Source organism: Halictus rubicundus, chromosome 3, assembly GCF_050948215.1.
Source record: "Halictus rubicundus isolate RS-2024b chromosome 3, iyHalRubi1_principal, whole genome shotgun sequence".
Taxonomy (NCBI): Eukaryota; Metazoa; Arthropoda; class Insecta; order Hymenoptera; family Halictidae; genus Halictus; species Halictus rubicundus.
Window position 1 is genome coordinate 18124147 of NC_135151.1, and position 17134 is coordinate 18141280.

The window sequence follows — 17134 nt, forward strand, 5'->3', positions numbered from 1 at the left end:
TGTTCGTTGAATTTGGGGGAGAGTTTTTGTAAGGATTTTGTATTAGAGGTCGTCATTATTTCGTGTGTTATTTCGGTAAACGCATCGTCGATTTATCGCACGATCTTATTTTTATTTGTCGCGCTCTTGTCTTCGATCATTTTCGTTTGACCTTTTCCAACGAAGCTCCGAGAGGCCTATGTTTATATAACAGCTTTTTATTCCAGCGAAATTAAAGTTGTAGGCTTCAATTAGAAAAGTGCCTCTTTTAGTAATGATTTAAGTGATTTAAGTATTCGTAGCATAACATCCGCTATAACGGAGCCTAGCGAGATCTTCATACAATGTTACTTACATAATCTAACGTCTGGGCGTAATACTTCTTGACCGGGGTATACCATTACATCAGTTATTGTCTAGAGTACTCAATTTTATTCGAGTAAACTGTTCTTACATAACAATAGAAATAACGTGCAAAGTGCTCTGCAAATAGGCTTTGGAAAATTCGTCGGGTCCTCCTGCGTTTGCTCGAAGTAGATTCGGACAGCCATGATCAGACGCGTCAGCCGATTATCATACAGTAGCGCGCGTACGCGACGAATAATCAAATTCGACGTTCTCAAAAACGAAACGTAGGACAACAAAAGTGTGTTCCACGTTTTCGACTTTCTTTTTACATTGGTAAATGCACGGAACGCCATTGAACCAATAAAAAAAATTGTAAAGCACGCTCGTCACCACTGTTACAGATATGTGACATTCTCGGAGTTTACCTAACACTTCATGCACCGGAAGCCTATTAATAGGTTTTTCAATAATCGTACCAAAAGGAAGCTGAAACATCCTCTTTTACAAAATAATCCCAACGGAATTGTTAGATTACGTTATTGAGGTTTCTATAATATTAACCCTTGGCACTCGAATGGCGACTATATGGCGCCACTAAAAACTGCTGTATCATTATTCAAAATATTTTTTACATTATGAAATTTGTTTGTATTTAATAAATTACTAAACATTTCAGTATTGCATGAGTAAATTCCACTATTTTCTTGTGTATAACATGAAAAAAAAATACATATCGAAGGGTAATATTCTAGGTCGGAAGAAATGTTTTGTTTTGGAGTTAAAACAATAGTTAGTTAGTTATTTTAGTGAGTTAGTTTTCATTCTAAAACTAGATTTTTCTTCCGCCTCAGAATATTTTCATTTTATTCATACGAAACTGATCCGATTAGCACATATAACATTTGAATGTTTAGTACTCTATTCAATACAAAATTTGTAATGTAACAAATATTTTGTAATATTTTTTATTTCTCTGAAATAACGCCACAACAATGTCTAGCGGTGCTTCAGAATCACCACTCGAGAGCAAAGGGTCAAATCTATTAAAAAATCCATATCCAAGGACTTCAAAAAATTCTGAAATAATTGCCGACAGACGTGATAAGGTTATTCAAGTCAATATTATACACTTCGTTGTCCAAACTCGTGCTACACGGCAGAGCAGTTCGAGATTGTATAGCCACCTCTTTCTACATTCTTCCAATATTTTTCGAAGGAGGGTTGCATTTAATAAAGCATTCTAATGACGGTAGGGGAGCCGGTAGCGAGCATGTTAATATCAATCGGCGGGGCTAATGATTTCATTCGAATCGACGGGAACCTGGTTCCCTTTTCCTACGGGGGAAAATTGTTCGCCGGAGGCGAAGAACCGAAGATTAGCGTCCCGGAGGTGAACCGGCCGTGCTCCATCGGGTTTCCGGGAATCGTCGACGAATGTCGGTCGATTACTTTCATTTCGTTCTGTTTCTAGAAAATGGACCCGTTAATTGCACCCCCTGTGCCCCCCTCCTCTCCCTGTCGAACGATCACAGGGGGGGAAGAAACGTGTTCGTGTCAGACGGGGCAGGCTCGGGCTTGTGCGGGCTTGTGCGGGCTGCGCTCGCAGAATCGTTGCGAAATCATAGGCTCTAGCTCTCGCCCTCGCGAGGAGGAGAGGTCGACGCCTCAGGATTCGACGAACCGTGAAACGTCTGTGACCGGCACGTTACGTGCGCGTGCACGTGCACGTACACGCGGGGCCAGATCAATCCTGTAGGTGTGTGCCACCGGAGCCAGGTCCGTGTTCCTTCTCTTCTGCGTGGCCGAGGCCACGGTGTCGGCGACAGGAGTTACCGGTGTGCATACAGGCCGTTTCACCGGCCGCGTTTCGCCGACCGATTGTTAGTTTGCAAACCCTCCAACTTGCCCACCCCCTCCCCTCCCCCGAAATCGAAACCTTCCTCCCCGCCTCGCAGCGCTACAGGGTGTGTTCCCGAAATCGTGGTGCAATTACCTGAGAGCTGATTCCATCGAGTTGTCCGGAAGGTCCGTGCCGATTTTTAACACTTTATCTACCGGAAGCCTATTAACACTTTGAACGGCAAACTAGAAACCCCAAAAATTCCATAAAATTAAAGTAAGTTATTTAATGAAATAGAAATTGCAAAAAATTAAATGTACGATACTGAGTAATCCTCCATCTTTCTTGCATGTTACAGATCCTAATTTAGTTTAGTACAATGAATATATCAACGTAAAAATTCATTTTAAAACCTGCACAAATAATTCCGTCAGTCACAGATGGCTGACGTGGCGTTCAACGTGTTAATCGGCTTTTCAATAATTGTGCTATACCAAGTGGGAGCTCACAAATCTTCTTTTACACAATAATTTCAAACGAAATTATTATATTACGCTATTGAGGGCGAGTTGCTGGTTCATTATAGAAGTTTATGATGCTCTAGAAGGAACTGTTTAAAAAATCCTCAGCCATGGGCCACAGACTTCCAAAATTATGGAATAATCGGCCCGGAGATAATTCGTTAAGGGAAACTCAAACGCGGTACATTTAAATTTCGATATGCATTTATTGAATTATTATAGGTGCCATTCTGTTCCATAATCTTTCTCCATCTTTCACGCGACTTGCGCTTTTCCGCGAAAAACTTTTAAATATGATTTTTTCTTGCCGACCGAATCGTTAATGTTTTTGTCATTATGGGAGTTTTGTATTAACCTGAAGAGGTGAAAATCTGAGTGTATACTGTCTGGTTAACACTAGGTTTACGGAGAATTAAAAGTGAGTATTTTACATTACTTTATAAAAATAAGAAGAATGTGTCTATCCAAGTTTTCAGCCGTTTTTTAAATAATATATACCTAAGGAAATAAGTTTGTTGAGTAATTCCACGTAAATGGATCTTCACAATCTCAGTAATCGCAAATTAAAAATATTAGAACCCGTTATTTTGACGGGTCCCGTAAACCTAGTGTTAATAGGGTTGATGGGGTAGCAAAAAAAGCATCAAATGCCTATAATGCACTCTGTTTCCCTCCATATTGAAGAGCGTATGAAACTATCAAAAATTAATGTATCCTAATCAAACGTTTTTCTAAAAATGCCTGAAATATCACCTTTCAGACCATGTACACATACCACTTGTTTTCAATCATTCTGACGTATTCAGACCTGTCCCAATGCCACCTACAGAAAAACGACACGAACTTTCCGGACTGCCCAATACATTGCAGAAATCAGTGAAAAATAAATAACGTTTTTCGGACGCGTCTACGTAGGTCAATGAATTTCTTGTGTCCACTTTCAATGCGATCTTTTAAAATGAAGTTTCCTCTTTACAGTGATCAAAAATTTATCTGCAATTTTTCTCGCGATTTTATAGCGCTCCAACTGCGACTACGAGCAAGTTAAACGATCGTGTCGAGACGAGTCTGGAAAATAATTCGTCAAGCTCCGCAAAGTCATGGTTCCATACTGAAAGTCGAAGGATATGAAAGTAGACACTTCGCCCTTTAAAATGGACGTAGGTGGAACATTGTAAAACCCTTCTACACGAAGTTACGAGAGTTCGAAATCACTTGTCCGTTGTATTTGGTGTGTACCATACTCTTCGTTACTCTTTTCGAATCGTCCGTGCATTAGTGACTTCTAATTAGAACAGTTCTAATCTATCGCGGCTAAACAATAAACTTCGTTATCAAGAAAATTTGAAGAAAAATACACGAACGGTCGCATAAACCTATTCGTTCGTTGTCCGGGAATAGGTCGCCGAGCAACAATATCTTCGAGCGAGAGTCGCGAACCATGAATGGGAACCCACGGTGCAGGCATCAACAGAGCCGTTATTTTCAATAAGAAAAAGACACGTCTAGATGCAAAACAATCGACTGGGGACGCGTGCAATGAAACGGCCTGTAGGTAGAAGCGGCCGTAAGGTGGAAACGGTCTCGGATAAGGTCGCGCTCAGGACCTCCGTGGCATTAACGGGACCTAGGACCCAGGGCCCGACGGTTCCACATGGAACCATCCTCTCTGCCATGAGAACCGAACCTCGAAGTCCTCGGCTCTGAACGGCAGCGTGACGGCCTGGCGGCAGGTTCTTCCGCCATTCGAAAAATAGTCACGTCGCTCGACAGATTCGTGGAAGTTGTTTTACCCGAGACTGACGACCGGCTCTCTCGCTCATCCTCCTGGAAATTTAATTAGAATACCCGCGTCGCGACCAGGCGAACGCTCAAGGATTCCTGGCCGAGCGGGATTAAAATGTAAGTGGGGAATCAGGTTCAAAATCCTCCGCAATTAACAGTCCCGCGGTAATAATTGAGTCACTCGGCTGCGGGGCTTCTCCGCGCGAAACACAGTATCCTCTCCGTAACTGTGAAAAAGATCTCTCTCCGTAACTGGTCAAATTTTATATCCAGCACGTCACCCTGGAACCAGTGACCTAATGCAAGCTTAGCAAAAAATTGCAAGTTTTCCCATTTTTTATCAAACATTTACCATTATAATGATCTCCTGTTTCTGATTAAAACTACAGTGGCAGCCATGTCCTTGCGTACGCTTCATATTTTCACTTTAAAACCTGACTTATTTCTACGGAACTCGGATAGTAGTATCGACAATTTATTTCTAAGAGTGTTAGACCCTGATGTACATATCTGCAGTAGAACTTTGACTTATTTCGAGGAAATAAGTATTTGAAATAAGTATTACTAGTATAAAATAAGTATTAAGCGTGCTGAAGTTAGCAAAAATAAGGGTCTACATACCAAATATTAATATATTATGAGTTCAAGAAACATGTGAAAATATAGGTGTTTCGATGAGTACTTAAGTATGTGTCCGCAGAAAATTTGACACTTCGGTATAAAATTATAAAAAACTTTTTAATTACAGTAAATTAAGGGAAGCTATTTTGGTAACTTATTATATATATTGTAAACTTATAAAAAATATAATTGATTTTCGTATACTTGTTTAACGTATAAGTGTACAAGAAATAATATTTAATTTCATTAACTGTACGTAAGTATATGTCCGCCACTGTACATCCAACACAATATAATTACGATTCTAATTATTCGTGCGATACGCAATTAAACTCTGTGAATGTCAAGTCCACGTTTCATTGACGAAAGACCAGAAATAAGGAATTTTGATTTCCGAATTTGAAAGGCCAAGCTGGCACGATCCTTCTCTACTTCCGGAATACTAAAAAGCGTCTAGTACCTTTTCTGTAACTGTGACTTTGCGGACCCGAAGTTTTCGCAGTGACTGAGAGAATACTGTACTACGTTGGCCTAGGGAATCGTGAGAAGGAACTGGGTCGTTCGATTTTTCCCTCGATGTTGTAACATAACGCCCTCCGACTGTTCCTTCGAATGGCCGAACCCCTCGGCCTGGTTGACCCATTTCTTACCGAGACACGGTCGCAACCGGAGCTTCTCCGGGCTCGTGGGAGCTCGAGGGAGCACCCGGGAGCAATCATTTCAAGTTTCTGGGGACTGTGCAGCCCTTGAAATCGGTCGAATCGCTGTGGATATTAGAGGAATGCGATTCCGCCCGGGGACGAAACCGTCTGTCTCGACGCCGGTATCTCCGGTCGATCGATCGACCAAATCCTCTTCGTGACAACGCACTCGTTCGAGATCTCTAATCGAGATCGATCGGTCCGTCGATAAGGGAAGTGCGCAACGCGAAAATTTCGCGTTTCATCCCGCGTGCGGACTAAGCGAATTCTTTTTTCCAATAATTTGAATGAGTACTTCCAATAATTTTCTCAGTTCGTCCAATCATTTTTACTATCGTTAGGTGTACAAATTAATTTCTGTCTCGATCAATCGGTCTCGAGTAACTTCAAAAATCGCGAAATCTCTGTTCTTCGCAGACCGATAGCAATTTTTAAAAAATTCCTTGAAGCATTATCTAGTAAATCAATTGCTCCAATGTTTCAGAAAGATCGTTCAAATTTTTGAAGAAGCTATTCCGTGTTGAAGGAATCTTTCGTCCACCGCTTTACCGATTTCCTGCGCGTTTTTTGTCAGCGGTTAATCGATTTGGCAAATGAGGGTCTCGGATATCAGTTAAGTAGAAAGAGCGGACATGCGCTCGGGCTAGAAGGAAACGGAGAACGGTCTGATAGCTAGTCGGCGAGCAAGTTCTTTGTGGACAAAAGCACGGCATACCGCAGTGCCGTTGGCGAGCGTCCAGCTCGAATAGAAGAACGTTGCTGGCCGGTTCTCTCGCAGATTTCCGAAATTTCGGGGCCAAGGAATTGGGAGCTGTGACGTCTCTCTGTATCGATACCCGTCGCCGAGCCAATCTTACACGCTTTCAGCCCGTAAAGCCCCGAAGAGAAAGACATCCAAATTGCAGCGACACAGCGTTGCGCGCGGGTTTCCGGAGGAGGAAGGAAAAAATCGGGGTCAAGCAGCGGCGACCCAATTTTTCCGCGTAGAACCGAACGATTTTCCGCGAACTCGGCCGCCGTTTCGCCTTTGATTTCGAAGATCCGACGAGCAGAAAGGGAACCGAACTCGATGGATCGGGCTCGGCTCGGTTTCAATAGCGGCCGGAGCAACAGGTCGCGCGATTTCTTGCCCGATTATGGCTCCCCGGCCCTCGATAAACTTCTCCCTGGTTAACCGAAATGAACAAAATGAAATGAACCCGCGACGAATCTCGTTTCGAAGCGCGTCGTCTCGAAATTTTCTATTTTCCGGAGTACTTTTCGCGATTTTCCTGTCGAGTTGAAAATTTGTTTCGGAAAGTTTATTGTTCAGGCGGGAATATGAAAGGGAGTTTTCTTTAGCAGGGGATATCGCGAAGTTCGAAGCGTGTTTAATAAAGCGACCTTGCAGAGTTTGATAATTCAATCGATATCTCCCCCCTTTTTTTTTGTGGAAAGAATATTATCGAGTTGCCAGATAAAACTATAGAATCACAATTTTTTAAAGTTTGCAATTGTACTTATCGCGGAGCAGAGTGCTATAAATAATTCTACGGGCTACAGACGATGCTCTCTGAGCGAAAACGCTATAGCGTTTCTGTTCGGCTGTGTTAAATTGAAATACCAGAAAATTGATTTTCTTGCAGCATCTGCGTTTAGTTTCGATATTTATTTTTGTAAGTAACACCGTAAAACTGACTTCCTGATCGATTCAATAGATTTTCCACAGTTCCGATTTTATAGTGCCCCGTCCGGCAAGGTATTTTATCTGTAATTTACACGGTTCTGAAAAGATATTTAAAAAAAATAGCGTCGACCTTTTGCATCGGTGACGAAGCGTACAGTTCTATTTCGAGCGTACGATTACAAGTAAGCGTGGTATTTTTACCAAGTTGGCTAACGAGAAGAAAAACTCTGTCGGGCGCACGAGCAACGCGCCGCGTTGTATCATTTTTATTTTTCAAACGAAAACGCTGGTAGAAAGCGAGAAATAGAGAAAGAGAGCATTCGAACGGGCCAGAGAACGTTGCCGAGAGAGCTGGTCAGCCTCGAAAATAGACCGGCTCCTCGCGAGATCAAAACAATGTGGGGAACTATTGTATAAACTAGATCGCGGCTGCCCGAGATCTCTCGCGAATTCGCGCGGAACGGGAGGAACACTTTAATTTCACTGAAAAGTGGAAAGCGACTGCGAAAGAATCGGGGACATTTTTGGACCTTTACCGCGAGGAATCGATAGACTAGATTCAGATCATCGACGGAGGTACCGAAAATTCAAACCAGCTGAAAATTGTCTGAAAAGCGGAAAGCGACTGCAGTAATGCGAATTATCCGAGAAAAATTTTGGACTTTTACCTTGAGGAATTGATGGACTCGGATCATCGACACAGACATACACTAGCGGCGGAAAGTATGTTAACACCTTATCAAGCGGAATAACTTTTTTAAAATTGGTCCAAATGAGTAGAATCTTTTTTATATGATAGACCAACTAGTTTGCTAGAGAATGACTAAACAAACATTTTTTTAGATTACGATTGGTTGGAATGATAAAAAAATGAAAAAATCGTGATTTTTCAACTTTTTCATCTGAGCCTATAACGATAATTTAAAAAATGCGTTTTGTAGATTTCTATAACATATGCATACTGAAAATTTCATAAAAATCGGTCAATGTTGCAATGAGCTACAAACGTTTCAAGATGATCACATAAGGGCGATATTCCCTGGCAAGGTCGAAAATCTGCGACTTTAACCCTTAAACTCGCATCTTGAAATGTTTGTAGCTGATTGCAACGTTGACCGATTTCGATGAAATTTTCAGTATGCATGCAAGTTACCGAAATCAACAGAACGCATTTTTTTAAATTATCGTTATAGGCTACGATAAAAAAGTTGAAAAATCATAATTTTTGTCATTTCTTTATCATTCCAACCAATTGCAATCTAAAAAGATGTTTGTTTAGTCATTCTGTAGCAAACTAGTTGGTCTAACATCTAGAAAAGATTCAAGTCATTTGGACCAATTTTAAAAAAGTTATTCCGCTTGAAAAGGTGTTAACATACTTTCCGCCGCTAGTATAAAATATTGAAATTGAAAAATTCCCTAAACCGTGGAAACCGACTGTAGTAGTGGGATATAATCAAGAGGAATAATTGTCGGAGGACATTTTTGGACCTTCAATTTGTGGAATCGATCGAGTAGATTCGGATCATCGACGGAGGTACCGAAAATTCAAGCCAGCTGAAAAATTGTCTAAAAAGCGGAAAGCGACTGCAATAATGCGAATTGTCCGAGAAAAATTTTTGACTTTTACCGTGAGGAATTGATGGACTCGGATGATCGACACAGACACCAAAAATTGAAATTTAAAAATTGCCTAAACAGTGGAAACCGACTGCAGTAGTGGGATATAATGAAGAGGAATAATTGTCGGAGGACATTTTTGGACCTTCAATTTGTGGAATCGATCGAGTAGATTGAGATCATCGACGGAGGTACCGAAAATTCAAGCCAGCTGAAAAATTGTCTAAAAAGCGGAAAGCGACTGCAATAATGCGAATTGTCCGAGAAAAATTTTTGACTTTTACCGTGAGGAATTGATGGACTCGGATGATCGACACAGACACCAAAAATTGAATTTTAAAAATTGCCTAGACAGTGGAAACCGACTGCAGTAGTGGGATATAATCAAGAGGAATAATTGTCGGAGGACATTTTTGGACCTTCACTTTGTGGAATCGATCGAGTAGATTCGGATCATCGACACAGGTATTGAAAATTGGAGCTAGCTGAAAAATATCCTAAAAAGTGGAAAGCGACTGCAGTAATGCGAATTGTCCGAGAAAAATTTTTGACTTTTACCGTGAGAAATTGATGGACTCGGATGATCGACACAGACACCAAAAATTGAATTTTAAAAATTGCCTAAACAGTGAGAACCGACTGCAGTAGTGGGATATAATCAAGGGAAATTATTGACGGAGGATATTTGTGGACCTTCAATTTGTGGAATCGATCGAGTAGATTCGGATTATCAACTCAGGTATTGAAAATTGGAGCTAGCTGAAAAATATCTTAAAAAGTGGAAAGCTACTGCAGTAATGCGAATTGTCCGAGAAAACTTTTGGACCTTTACCATAAGGAATTGATGGACTCGGATCATCGACACAGACACCAAAAATTAAAATTGAAAAATTGCCTAAACGGTGGAAGACGACTGCAGTAGTGGGATATAATCAAGGGAAATTATTGACGGAGGATATTTGTGGACCTTCGCTCTGAGCAAGACGAATTTGCTTGGTCTTGTTAGCTGGCGATCGGATGATTCCTCGGGATCTGAGTAAGAATTTTGATTTCCCGGTGGAGGAAACTGAGCAAAGGATGATCGCGCGCGTTGAAGCCTTCGAGCGAGGCAAAAGTTGCGAAGAAACGGGTCTTGGCCGCGTTTCCACGAGGCCAGCGTCCCCGGTCCCTCGCGTCCCGATCGGTTTTCTGAGAAACCGGCGATCCCGACGCCGCGATGAGTAGATTTCCCTCTCGCAAGAGCAAGAGCAAGAGCCAACGGGGCAATAGAGTTTAATAAGTTTTCACGGCCGGGGGAATGTTGGACGGTTGCCCTCGCGATAGCGCGGCCAACGACTACCGGGAATATCTCGGCAACTGCGAAAAACCGGCACGCAAACGCCCACACCTTCTGCGAAGATATTTCGAAGCGTTGACGGTCTGCGGAGCTTCCTGTTTGGTACCGAAAGGTGGAGGAGGACTCTTAGAGGTGCCCACACGATCCAACAGTGATTCACCCGCGGACAACGCGGGTCGGGATCGTTCGATCACCTCTTGCGATCGGGTGATCTCGAAAGCTCCATAAAATATCGAACGAGACAAAAATTGCTATTCCGTGTAATTCTGTCCCAGTATTCCTTGGAAACGTGGTGCTGAAACAAACTTTGTAGTAAATTCAAGTTGTTATTTCTTAATTTATTGTATAATCTCCATCATTATCAAGGACGGTTTGCTAAAATAAAATAAGTAAACTCGGAAAAATGTTGTATCAGAAAATGAATATTTCTTTGCAGCATCAAGTTTGTAATTAATGTGAGTGAAACTCCGTCCCCGCAAAGGTTAATCATGCTCGTGGGAGCATCTGGGTCTGAAAAACAAGAGGAATAACAGGTTAAGAAGCACCGAGAGATCTCTCGAGATCTGGAACAATAAAACCGCGCTTAATTGTTATAATAATATTCAACGGGACGGCGTTTCATCATCGGGACAATGCTAGACCTCATGTAGGTCACAAACCGATCGATCAAAGTTATTTAAGTTTAGTTGGGAAATTTCGTTGGACCCACAATGCATTATGAGCGTTCTACCGTGCTCGGAGTGTCGCGTACTTACGCGTGCAATTTATCATCGGATTAACGCGTTAGAAAATGGAGAAATTGAGTGTAATTTACTAAGGAAAAAAAAACCTACAACAAAGCTCAGGACTGTCGTTTAAAAGTTGAAACGGTTTGGGGAAGCGAGAGGAAAAGCAGTTTATTCGATTGACGAGCACGATCGAGAAAGGATAATATTCGAGACGGAAGATGCTTCGCAAAAATTGGGTTAATTGCGATTGTCTAAAAGCGGGGCCATTATCGCGCGACACGAAACGAACTTTCCACTTGACCCAATATTTCTGGTATCAACGAGAATTTTATGTATTCGCCGGGGCTGAAAATAGGGAGAAACGTCGGAGACTGGTCGTGGTTACACTTGTGTGTCGTCTTTGAAACCCGCTCGCGAAAAGCTCCCGGGTCGATGTTGACCCCCGGTATCTGGAGCCTCGTTCGTCTTTCGTCCTGCTTCCTCGACCCCTCACCGTGTAACATCATGTTAAATCCACCACGAAGATGTTCATCAATGTTTCTTAACGCTAGAACTTCCAGACAGGTCGTTTCCGATTTTTTCTCGTGTTAGACAAAAAATTAGATAAAAATTTTCTGCACGTACGTTTCTTGGAAAGAAAAAATAAAAGGAGAAATAAATACTGAAAAATATATTGTACACTTCAAGAAAAGTCGTAAAGATAAATAGCGATGTGGTAATGTATGTACGAAATTGCATGCAGAAGTTTGGAAAGGTCAATTTGACCAGCCGTGGTAGGTTTAGTGTTAACCCTTTGCACTCGAAGCTATTTCAACTCCAAAACAAAACATTTCTTCCGACCTAGAATATTTCCGCTTCTATATACATATATTTTTTTCATGTTATACATACGAGAATGGTGCAATTTACTTGTACAATACCGAAATGTTTAGTAACTTATTAAATACAAACAAATTTAATAATGTAAAAAATATTTTGAATAATGCTACAACCATTTTTAGCGGTGCCTTACAGTCACCATTCGAGCGCTAAGGGTTAATTCGTTGTATCATCGCAGTATCTGTCCGGAATACCCGAAACTGAGATCCACGATTAGATACGAGCATGACTGGGCAAGATATCGGTTTCTACCACGTTTCCCGCGAATAACGATGATTCCGCGTAAAAAGCGCTGACGTCTCCCGCCTCCCGTGCCGTGGGCCATTCGCGTGAAACAGATATTAATATCGTTTCCGCTTAAAACGTGTTAACGGTGTTCCACGGCTCGCGCCTTGTCGCAGGAAGCGTCCCCGACGCGTTCCGGAAAGCCGCGGCGGCACGAACGGTGAAAGTTCGCTCGACGGCGAGCACTTTTCCTCCCAGACGATCCATCGGTCCGATAACAGTTTTCTCGATCGCTTCGTAGATCGCGGACAAACGAAACCGCGTACGAATCGCAAGAGTTTCGCAAAATTCCCGAGACTGAACGAAGAAAATGCTGCGTCACATCGTTAGCCAGAAAATTGACGAAAAGGGAGCCCGAAACTTGACAGTAAAAATTCGTTATTTTCTCGGAGAACGTTTATTAAAGAGACAATTAAGTATGTACTGTCTGTGCCTCGCGAGAAGTCTCACGGCACAAGGGCGAAGAGGGCACTCGCTCGCTCCGCCTATCCCCACCGTTGACGCTCCAGTAGGCCAATGCTTAGGCTCTGACGTCACACACTGCATAGTATGTGCCACCGCTTTAGCCAATAGAGCAGCTAGAGGCGTGCCCCTTCCACTCTGACCAATCAGCTCCGCGTTCCTTTCACGAGACCTCTTCTGCGGCACGCACAGTACTCATTTCACTCTCTGTAAGATTAATTATTTAACTATTTAACTGATTTTATGCGCTTCCGACAAAAACGAGTAGTGGAAATACAAAAAGTTCAAAAGTTCTCGTCAGTATTATTAAAAAAAGAGACCGATTTTTATCCTAATACCTTGCAACTGATGCAGAGAAATGTTGATTCGCCTGTAAAGCTGCAGTCTATTAATTATGAAAGTGAAGCAAACGAAATGAAATGATTATTTTTCTTCGATGTTTGTGTTCATTATTTTCGTAGGACACGGTTTTGTGCAATACCAGGAAGAAAATTACACCGACTTTGACTTTATACTTGACTTTGATGATACCGACTTTCTGGTGCATTAAAGTGCACGCTGTTTGAGCAATTTCCGATCGTTAGGCGAAAAATTCCGGTCAGAGAGCAGCGACGGCTTAATCGAAGGTTCGAAGGGTGGCAAGATGGCCTCTTTAAAAGGCCTCTCATTGTCTGCTGAAACTTGGATGTCCGAAGTGACGTCGGACAGGTTAATTGGACGTTGAAGAGGCGCCGATGGTTATCGGTCTCGCAAAAATACAGTCTGGGACGAGGAGTATGCTAGGAATTCCTTGTTATCGTCGACGGTTGATAGCGAGAGGATGCTGATAGGGCGACGATCAGCTCTTATGTATGTGGGTAGTCGTTTCTCGGGTCGATCGATCCCGGGTTTGTACGCTTCAGCGAACCGGGACGAGCGTTCCACGAAGACGTACGACGATAGAAGTCGCCTTGTAAATGCTAATCGAGATTACCGGACAGATTAGCGAAACGTTTCGACCGACTGGACGCGGAAGTGGTCGCCGATAACGGTCGCCGGACGAGAAACTGTACGACTTCCTCCCGATGGTCACTATCGTGCCCCCTCCGTTCGGCTTTTGCCCGTCCTCGCGCTCTGTCGATTCGATATACACTGAATTCTCGATATATGTCAACAACACGGGTCTTGTATCGTCCAGGAGACATACCCGTGTTATGTTTGCACTCCTCGACGTCCGAGACCTCTCGAGCTTCGCGGCCCCTCAAGGGGTATACCCCGCGGTAGTGGGGATAACTCCGCGACGTTTATCACCCAGGTCTGAGCGACATATATCGCAAAAGGCACGACACAATTCGTACCTGCGTTAGTTGTACACGATTAACACGTTGACCGCCATCTCACCCATATGATGTGGGTGACGCAATTATTTCTACAGGTTTTTAAATGAATTTTTACGTTGATATATTCATCGTACCAAATTTGATTGGGATCTGTAAAATGCCAGAAAGTTGGGGGACTACTCAATGTCATACATTTAATTTTTTTCCATTTTTATCTCATTAAATGATTTGATTTTATGGCTTTTTGAGGTTTCTAGTATGGCAGTCAAAGTGTTAAGAGGATATGCGACCCTGCGAGTCGAATGGAGTAAACTTTTTTTTTCGCGTATAAAGATACCGTGGAAAAAAAAAGATTTTCTTAGGAAACATTAAGTAACATCTAAGCATTAATTCCATATTTTTTCTTTTGTTACATAAAATTTCTAAATGGTGGAGAAATATTGAATTGATGCTCGCCTGTTTTGTTCGAGCTCATTCGGTGGCCTTTTGCTATGAGTTCATAAAGATCCGCAGTTGTTGTTAGTATTATGCTCTGTTTATTACGCAATATCGGAACGTAACGATTATAAGCGCATAATTTATAGAATATTGCGTAACGGAGAGGCGCAGCCGGTAGATGTTTAATTGCCCGATACAGAAACTAGATGTACAACAAAAAAATACCTAATGAATGGTGAAATATGTGCAATTTCAATCTTCTCTGGGGTGATTCATTCCTTAACGCTAGATCTACCGAGCTTGTGAAAATGCCGGATTTTTCCCTTTACAATTATTGTTTTCCGAAGAAATTTCTTCACGATTGTGTAGTGTACCTCTTTATTGTACTTCTAACACAAGATATATTGTATCTTGACCCAGACCTACCCCTCAGCTTCTAAGGATTCGTTTAATCTGCCGCGTCTTGAAGAATGCGTTCGAACCGGCCGAGTTTTTAATGGTGCATAAGGTACCATACCTTTTGTTCATTTAATAGCTATTTTTACTATTTTTTAAATATATTTATAAATTTAACAACTTTTAGAAACACATTCAGCTCAGTAAATATATTATTCCTCTAAATTTTTGAAAAATCGCTCTTCAAATAAAATTTCGTTTAGTGCCTAAAGTGTTTTTTAGTCGTCAAAGAGTCCGGACGAAGAACCCGGGAACCTATGCGCATAGCCGCACGCACGCGGGCAACTTTAAACAATAATAACGCGTGATATTGGACGAGATTGGAAATAATTCTTGCACGATTATATAGAAGAAACTGTGCCGAATATATTCCATTTTGTAAAATTCCATAATCTCTTCTGTCTCAGAAGATATACTGAACTAATGGACAAAGTATACTGAGGTGTCCGAGGACCTATGCGCATAGCCGCACGGACGCGGGCGACTTTAAACAATAATAACTTGTGATATGGGACGAAGATGGGAAATAATTCTTACATGCTTGTGTAGAAGAAAGTATGCTGAAAATACTCCATTTTGTAAAATTCTACAATCTCGTATGATACGGAAGATATTCCTTGCGGAGTCTCAAGAATTTTGAAAATGTTCTACATTGCATTTGGCACAACATGTTTAATACATTATGAATAGTAATTTTTAATCGACAATGGTAATTTACAGCTTAAAGACAAACCTTTCATTTAAAAGAAAATTGGAAGGAAAATATTAAAAAGAATCGTCAGGGCATCTCAAAGAAGAAAAGCAATTTTTTCCATGAGAAAGGCTATCTTCAAAACTTCCAACTTTAACCGTTTATTACAGTAACGGTATTTATTAAATTTTATTAATTTTTTCATTTTCAAGGTTGACGGATATTTAGGAAGCAACGAGCATTCGACATAAGTCGATATGAGACTTATGAAAATATGAAAATGTCACTAAATTTCGCAGTTTTAGACCACTGTGCAGCGGAGAGGAGTACGTCGAAGCTTCTGCGAAAAGCGCGTGTAGTTTGTGTGTGTAGTCGGTATCGAAGATCGCCGAATATGGCGAGCAGAAAGGGGGGTCCGAGCAAGGATCTTTCAGGTGGCCGCGAGGTTTCGTCCTTCGGGCCGCAGACGTTTGTTTCCCCCCGTGGACAACGCGCTCTCAGGGACGATTAACGCGGAACCGAACTCCCCTCTTTCTCCTCCTCCTCCTCCTCTTCATCTCCTCTCTGTCTCCTTTGCCACGTCCCTGGATCGAGGATCTGCTCTTGCGTCTCCTCCGAAGTCGATCGTTGCCCTTGAAAGACTGACTCGACCCGATGAAACACGCGCTCTCGCCGTTCTCGCGTCTAAACATTCGCCCGTTCTACTTATTTCTCGCGAACGCTTTTGTTACACGGCTAAAGATACAGTCGACTCTGCTTGGTTCGCTTGCCAGGGGCGACCCGCGCGTAGGCCATCGGTCACCGACATTGTTTTGCGAGAGTTGACGCGCACTTCTTCTTCTTCTTCCTCCTCCTCCTCCTCCTCCTCGCTCTTCCGCTACCGAGTCCATTTGTTTATCGGCGCTTTGTTGCGACGCGGAGACGAATATTTCGGGAAATGAACAGATTCAACGGCGGGGGGACGTTAGGGGTCGCTGGGACTTTTATGGCATTACCTCGAACACTGAAATACTCGGTCAAAGTTCGAAACTTGTACAAAGATCGGTAGCCCGCGGTCGGTTTGCAAGGCAACGTTTCACTCCACAGATCCACAAACACTCTATGCAAGATCTTATGTTCCTTCCTGAAATATTGTTGCGACGCGGAGATGAATATTTCGGGAAATGAACAGATTCAACGGCGGGGGGACGTTAGGGGTCGCTGGTATTTTTATGACATTACCTCGAAGACTGAAATACTCGGTCAAAGTTCGAAACTTGTACAAAGATCGGTAGCCCGCGGTCGGTTTGCAAGGCAACGTCTCACTCCACAGATCTACGAACACTCTATGCAAGATCTTATGTTCCTTCCTGAAAGATTGTGTGTGTGTAATGTCACTATCATGTCCATTACCAATTAAGCCAACCGATATGTACCTATTACGTTACCTTCAGATTAGTATAAGGTTATTATTGTAATA

The 17134-nt window shown here is 42.3% G+C and overlaps 1 protein-coding gene across 1 annotated transcript in view; it reads left to right on the forward strand.

The window, feature by feature from the left end:
- Positions 1–17134, forward strand: part of LOC143352900 (ubiquitin-conjugating enzyme E2 R2) — a 41551-nt gene that overhangs the window by 22360 nt on the left and 2057 nt on the right. The gene's annotated exons all lie outside the window — the stretch shown is intronic.